The following is a 7,909-nucleotide window of genomic DNA, read 5'->3' on the forward strand; positions in this document are numbered from 1 at the left end:
ATATATATATATATATATATATATATATATTAAATATAATGGTAGATAGAGAAGGGCTCAGTGCATCCAGAGAGGTCCTCCAGCTGCCTAGGCCTATAGCAGCAGAACTAGGGGCAGAACTAAGGGACGTCCAAGAGGAAGATGCCAGCTGACCCCCTCAGGGTCCCCCAGTCAGTCCTAACTATAAGATTTGTCAAAAAGGAAGGTTTTAAGCATGGTCTTAAAATTAGAGAGGGTGTCCGCCTCCAGAACCCAAACTGGGAGCTGGTTCCACAGGAGAGGAGCTGATAACTGAAGGCTCTGCCTCACATTGTACTTTTAGAGAGAAGTTACAGGTCACTTCTCCAAGTAAGCCTGCAGTCTGAGAGCGAAGAGTTCTTCTAGGATAATATGGTACCATCAGGTCTTTAAGATATAATGGAGATTGGTTGTTAAGAGCTTCATATGTCAGAAGAAGGATTTTGAATTCTATTCTACATTTCACAGGAAGCCAATGAAGAGAAACCAGCATCGGAGAAATATGATCTCTCTTGCTAACTATCGTCAGTACTCTGGCTGCAGCCCTACACTGCACTACACTAACACTGATTTAGCAAGTCTGAGTTCTGAACCGTGGCTTTGGTACCAATAAGCTGGTTTTGTGTGATAGCCTAAAACTGCCTCAAATTGTTGACTGTGATCATAAAGACTTATTTACTGAGCATTGAGAAACCTGCTTCTTGAAAAAAAGAAAAGCATATGAATAACATAAAATGATATGATATAGAATAATAATTATAAATACAGTGATGTTACCTTGAACAGGTGAATGATCAGGGAGCCTCTGTCACTCAGGTTGTCTACAATCTGGAAGTTACTGATGTAACGATCCACTGAATTGGACAGCTGGACACACACATAAACAGAGTCAGCTGTTAGCTAGTTAGCAACGCCGCCGTCCTAAACGTGATCATTCATGTCTCATCCATTAGAAGGTCATTATCATGATGTAGTGAACTTTTTACAAACTTTTATTTCAAATACTACATTCATTTTAAAGACACTTAAATACACCATTGACACAAGCTTTCAGATTTTTCTGCACTAGCACTAGAAGGTGATTACCATCTCCAGGTCAGAGTTTTCTGGGGTGAATCAAGTTGGTAGACCGATATCAAGAACCATCATCCTGACATCTCTGGGTCCTAGAGCCCTGCTGTGAATGAGAAAAAGAACAGCACTGACAAAGGGCACGATGACTATACGACTATAATCAGCTGCTGTCACATTGTTCATGTAAAGGCATAATGTACAATCAGTCACTGATCAAAGTCTTTGAGCATGTGAGCAGCAGCAATTTAAAATGGGTCTGAAAGAAAAACCAGAGGAAGCAGTCTTTACTGAGGCACACCAAGAATCCATGAAGAACTACCTGCAGCAACAAGTAGAACTAACAATCAGCAGACTAACAGATGTTCTTCCACAGAGCTCTGACATTGTTTGTACTTCAAATACTACGTATATTTATTGTATTATGAACTCTTATCATGCTCTATTTTTATTGCAAATAACACCAATTTGCACTTTATTGTAAATATTAACAGTTTTTTAAGCTCACCTCTGTAAATACCAGCATTTTAGGCAGATTTGGGATGTCTGTTGCATGCTCATTTGCACAGTGGCCCTCTATCTTCTATGTAACACGTGAGCTCATGCATACCTTGAATCTCCCTAAGGGAATGAATAAAGTACCTATCAGATAATGTACAGAGTGTCAGTCCACAGAGGAACTGGCACAAGATATTTTGAACTACCCGTCAAATACATTGAAAAACTGTGCCCTGCAATTTGTAATAAGGTAGTCGATATTGCTGCCGATCTAACATTTTGCACAGTCGTGTACACGTATAACAACAACAACTACTTGATCTTGTCGGACTTTTCTACATGTGCTGGAGGCTTTTCTGGTCAGTAGCAAAGCATTAATTAATGTACAGCTGTATATATTATATGGTGGGCTCGAGTGTATGTAATAGTGTATTTGATGTAATTATGCTCCAATGTGTTATTTTGATCTCAACAATAATGTATTCATTTGATCTTAACAAAAATAATACTAACCAAAAGTCCCTGAAGATCAGCACACACAGTCCTTGCATTGTGATGTATGCAAAACGTATGTATTTTCAGAGTTTGTATGCGAGTGTTTTATAAATTCAATTTACTAAATTTACTCAGGTCAGCAGTCTAAATGCTTTGGTTTTTTTTGTTAAAGTGCATTTGCTTTAATTTCTCACCCGTCTGAAGGACGCCGTGTAAAATATGTGATATAGTGTGAGAATTTGATCTACCGCTGGATCCTTCAAAAGTGACGTTGAGATCAACGTGCTTGCAGGGCATTTTCTCTTCCACCTCATGCAGCTGATTGTAATAGGTCACAACCTATTTCCAGTAAAGGGAAAGAAAACCACGTGTAAGAGGCACAGAGGAGAAAACAACAAAAAAACATAAGAGGAAAAGCAGACCGTAGCGTATAAGTATTGTACTCATAATCAAAGCCCTTAGCGACAATGTCTTTGTGATATTTCTGAAATACATTTAGATTATTTTCTATTTAAGGAAAAGGACATAAAAAAGACGATTTTCTTACATGCAGGTCATCATAGCCGTAGTTATGGACCACAGCCTTGATCTCCACCTGTTGGTTCCTCGCCACTGAATGCGGCAGTTTCAGGTCCACAAAGAAACCTTTCCACGCTCTGACATTGTAAGGCTCTGCAACACAGGAACCTACAGATATGGAGGACTTTGTGAGGAATTTGGTCATCCTTTAGTCAAATTCCTCAGCCTTTACACATTCAGCCCAATTTGATCTCCAGTGGACCAGACCAGCAAAACCACAGTATAATAACTTATAAATAACCACAACTCTAAATTTTTCCTTTGTTTCAGTGCAAAAATGTTCACATTTAGGGAATTATCTTGTTACAAAACATCATGAACAACCTGAAATTTCTCAAGAAAAATAAGTTCAATTTCAACAACACTCAGCCTCAGTTTATCATTTCCACATTACAACTTCCAGATCACAGTGTCGACAAAGGAACACAACATTTAGTCATCTGGAACTGAATGATACAGTATTTTATTTTATGATCAAAATGAAAAAAGGCAGACCAAAAAAAAAGACGAAAGACAACAGAACAAGACAAAATATTAGAAAAACGAGACACAAAACGACAAAAACAAGAAACAAAATGACAAAATAATGAGACAAATGACAGGCAACAAAAAAATTGGACAAACAAGTTACAGAGAAACAAAAAATGGACAAACAACCAAAATAAGACAAAAAAATGACAAAAGAGAGAAACAAAGCGACAAAAATTAGACTAACAACACAAGCGAGACAAAACACACAAAGCGACAAAAACGACACACAAAAACAATGAATAAAGCAAAACACAAACTGACAAAAATAAGACAAAAAACACAAATGAGACAAAAAGGAAACACAAAAAGACAAAAACGAGAAACAGAACTACAAAAACGTGAGACAAACAACAAAAGATGACAAAAAAGACAAAAAAACAACAAAAACAAGACAAAATATCATAAAAACGAGACACAAAACGACAAAAGAACAATGAACAATCTAATATTTTACTATATGATCAAAACAACTTGTCATGGTCTAGAAAATATCTAAAATTTATAGTTTTACTGAATTTATAGTTTTACGAATTAATGCAGTTAATGTCTTCTCTGGAATTTTTACACTTTGAGGGCCGGATCTGACCCTCTGGAGGACCGCTTTTGGCCCGCGGGCCTCATGTCGGACACCACTGATACAGACTCTCCAAAACTGCTAGTGCTAACGCTAAATGCTAATGCTAGCTGCAAGACTACTACAATTTCCAAAGCAAACTTACCACTGACAAAGAAACTACACAGTTCAAATAATCCTCAAAATGGGCTGTTCATCGTCTAATATTGCCTGATCATTGTCAGTATTAGGTACCTATACTCCTACACCACCCTCCTCCTCCTCCTCCTACCCGTCTGAGGTGATGAACTGACTGCCAGAACTCCCCACTCTGTGATGCTGTCAGGTAAGATGGTGTCCACGTTCTTAGACGCCAACCTGTTGGATCAAATTCATAGTGTTGTTATCACCAGCAAATAGGCCCAAACCACAGCTTATTTTTAAAGACTGTAACATTTCCGTTAAATTCAAGTCAAATCTGCCGTTTATTTATTTAGCCCAATAAAGTGTAAAAATTTGAGTTTTTAAGTTTCAGCAATGAACTTGTAAAACATTAAATTGGTTATAAATTGGAATGGCATCTTTGCAGTTTAAGTCCACGGATGTATTTCACAATACAATAAAGGAAAACAGCTTACACACAGTGAAGGAATTTGCACTAGCATCGAACATGACACATACATGTGACACATACATGTGCACACTTGAATGTACACAGATCAATGTCATACTGATGTTCTGAATTTAGAGCTGTTTGCTCAGTGAGTATCACTGACCAAATGACATGACGCAGGTCACACAGTGAAATGTCCTGTCCTTTAGTACATATCAGTGTGCTGTGAGTGAATGGATTTGGAAAAACCAGTGGAGAAATATTGCCTCACTCGTTCTCTGCATCACCTGTTAAGAACAACTTGTTTACTGGGCTGCTCCTTGTGTGAAAGTGACTAATGGAGCCAAACAAACTGATTCACATCTTGCCAGTAAAGCATATCACTTCTGAAAGCAATGAACTTCAATTCAGATCTTCTCACTGATCCCCATACAGCACAAAAGCATCTGGAAAATACACTGCGACAAAAAGCAATCTAAGTAAATAACATCCTATATTTAGGATTAATTATTCTTACTTTATAAATTCCAAAGCAAACAATCCTGTTATGCTTTTTTTAAGTTACCTTGTCTTTTTTTATTGCTATATTATTCATTTTTAGGTCAGTTTATTCCAATGTAGACAGGGGAACTAAACTACATAAAAAATATTTGATATTTTCAGGTTTATAAAGTGCACAAGCACATGTTTACCGCATACCTGACTGACTCTTTGAAGTTTCACTGTTTATATCAGGTCTTTTCTGGTCTGAAGTAAGATGTGTTGTAGTGGCCTTTTTGCTAGTATTTTATGTACTCTATTGACATTGTTTGATACAAGCAAAAACACCAGACACTGCTTTGCTTTAATAACCCCCAGAAGTTCAATTTTAGTGTGTGCTTATTGGAAATCATTTCTGTCACCAGCTAGACAAACACTATTCTCTGCCTTTACACTGTGATCAATTGAATGCAACGTGATTTATATGCAGGTGGAAACACATTCTCAAAGCTTACATTTAGGAGAAATCTTTCTGCATGGATTGCTTGCATTCTGATTTGTGTTAACCTAGGGTTTGCTTTGTCTCTGCACTGTTTCAAGCACATAATTCAGTCTGCACTGCAGTCCTTGTCTCTGCTAACTCCTTTATTTGTCTGTGTAGATTCCCGGTCATCCTGAACGCTTCGGTAGAAGACAATTAGACTTCAATTTGATTCTAGAAAATGTTTCATCCAAGTTGGTTAGCAAAGGTTTGCCTGCTAAAACCTGGTGAACATGATAAATATAGCACTAAATTTAAAAGCATTTTGTTAAAAAGTTTCAAGATATCCAGCTAACAGTGTATAACAGCTAACTAAACCTTTGCAGCTAACTGGATACACAGTTGATAAAGCTGAGGTGCAGTAATTACCAGAGTTATATCGGGAGACCGTTATTTTCTCTCGTCTGGAAGTATGACCGACAGTCCGGGGTTGAGAGGAGGTGGTGGGAGCTGCAGTTGTGGTTGGTGGGTGGTGGGAATCTCTGTGTCAAACACCTGGTCCCTGTAAGTGGCGCAGCAGTATCGGAAAGCTCGGATGCATTCCCAGCCCTCAGTGATGTAGAGGGAACGTCGCGTGCAGGAATACGGCATCGGGATCTCCCTGAGGCCGTCTTTACAGCAGCGATGCTGCAGCTTCTCCTTGTAGTGGCTCTCTGAAGGCACAAGGACAAGAGACGAGCAACCAGTCATCAGAAAGAAACCCAACCCTCAGAACTCTTTTTTTCTTTTTCTAAATCAACAGTTGATAAAAGTCCAATGTCATTATACATTGCACTTATAACTGCTAGTGCAGAACCTCAATAGAATCATTATCAAATCTGCCAGTTTCGTTCAGCTGTTTAGCTTCTTTTGTATTTAAGAGCACATTTAATAAAGGACTGAAATGCCAGACAAAGTTGGTGAAGAGTGCGTGAAGAAAATTAAAAATTTAGCAGAAAAAAAGACAAATGTTTGTTTCTAGACATGGAAAAGACTCTTCCAGACCAAATGCAAATAAATATTAAGCACTAGTGTGTAAAACAGCAACTGCTTTCTAACACAACACAACGGTCTCATAACATTTCCATGTCAGCTTGCTGTGGGTTCTTCTCCCCTGAATTTTCTCAATTAATCCAATGAATTATTATTATTATTATTATTATTATGAGATCACTATACACTACAAATCAGCCTAAAGGTAGAAAGCACTGAAAGATGTGCAGAAATTATATACCGACTAATCTCAGTTAGTGCAAATCACCCGTCAGGTGGGAGAAGTGCTCATCCCGCTTGTTCTTGGCTAAACAAATCATGATGAGGGGACACTCACCCAGCTGAGCTTTACGCTTCAACAGTTCAGCAGAGCGTCTCCTTCTGGTACTGCCTGGACACTGCAGGGCTGCGGAGATGAGAGGAAAAACAGGAAAAATTAAACAAAATTAGCCTAAACAGGTTTTATTAGGTTTCACTGTTTCATTGCACTGGTTGTGCTTTTGTCTAACAGATGAGCAACAGCAAATGGTGACTTAAAAAAAGAGTTGGACAACCAGTGTTACCTTGGAATGATATTTAGGATTCAATGGACAAGATGCACAATTATAAACAGATTCATCACAGCTTTTTAGAACAGTTTTATAATTCTGTGGTATCCATACTGTTTGTTTTTATCCAAGAGCTGTCCAATCCATTTCCCCCCTACACATACAACAGATACACTATGTGGAATAAAGAACTGAGTCTTGCACTGGACTGCACTTCATCACCCATCCTACTGCTCATGTGCAGTAAGACTGTTTACATATTTATATCTTTTAAGTATTTTTTTTTTTTTTTTTTTTTTTTTATTTGTACATAGTGTGCCTTTTTCTATTTTTTTATATATATAGCTGGGAGTCACCAATTGTAATTTCGCTGTGGGGAAACACAATGACAATAAAGATTCTTGATTCTCAATGTGTCCCCCTTTAGTTCATGCACAATGAAGATATGTTGTAGTGGCTCAAAAATTGCTATAAAAGCAAGCAACAGTCCAAGAAAATACATATTTAGGTTAAGATGAGTTCCTTTTTGACACGAGATATGGGTTTTGCTCTTTCAATCACTGGTCCCTTTTAATGTAAATCTCTTGTGAATATAGGTTGTAACCCTACACTATAAATGAAGTATCGGCTTCGTACCAGACTTTTCAGAAGTGAATATCACCTATATTTAACACACATAAAACAATATTCAGTATTAGGCACAAACCAACATATTAAGAGATTAGTTGGTTTGTATATTATTCTCCACCCAAAGCGACTCCAGGATCGCCTCACTTTCAGCAAACACACAGTGCAAACACGGACTTGAGCTGCTATAAGGGGAAAACGGGATTCAAAGTGTAGACAGCTACTTCCTAATGAAAGCTAGTTTATGATGTTTTTCCAATGTTCACTACAGGTTTTTTTTTTTGTGTTTCTTTACTGGTGTTGCTATGTATAGGAGCACCAGTCAAGAAAACAATTAAATCATTTTTTTTTTCATTTTGATTTTATTTAACCTTTATTTAACC

General features: G+C 37.7%; 1 long non-coding RNA gene across 5 annotated transcripts; it reads right to left on the reverse strand.

The window, feature by feature from the left end:
- Positions 1 to 13: 13 nt before the first annotated feature.
- On the reverse strand, positions 14 to 7,884 carry LOC129348403 (uncharacterized). 5 transcript variants are annotated; one of them, XR_008600933.1, is made up of 8 exons: positions 6,689 to 7,884; positions 5,749 to 6,032; positions 4,038 to 4,123; positions 2,630 to 2,769; positions 2,277 to 2,421; positions 1,598 to 1,710; positions 1,105 to 1,192; positions 14 to 885 (listed from the first exon to the last, which is right to left on the reverse strand). It is a non-coding gene; the product is annotated as an uncharacterized LOC129348403 (long non-coding RNA). The 5 variants fall into 5 exon arrangements; XR_008600932.1 differs by having other exon boundaries at positions 1,105 to 1,195; XR_008600934.1 differs by lacking the exon at positions 1,598 to 1,710 and having other exon boundaries at positions 6,689 to 7,881.
- Between the last annotated feature and the right edge of the window lie 25 nt (positions 7,885 to 7,909).

This window comes from Amphiprion ocellaris, unplaced genomic scaffold, assembly GCF_022539595.1.
Source record: "Amphiprion ocellaris isolate individual 3 ecotype Okinawa unplaced genomic scaffold, ASM2253959v1 Aocel_unscaffolded148, whole genome shotgun sequence".
Classification (NCBI taxonomy): domain Eukaryota; kingdom Metazoa; phylum Chordata; class Actinopteri; family Pomacentridae; genus Amphiprion; species Amphiprion ocellaris.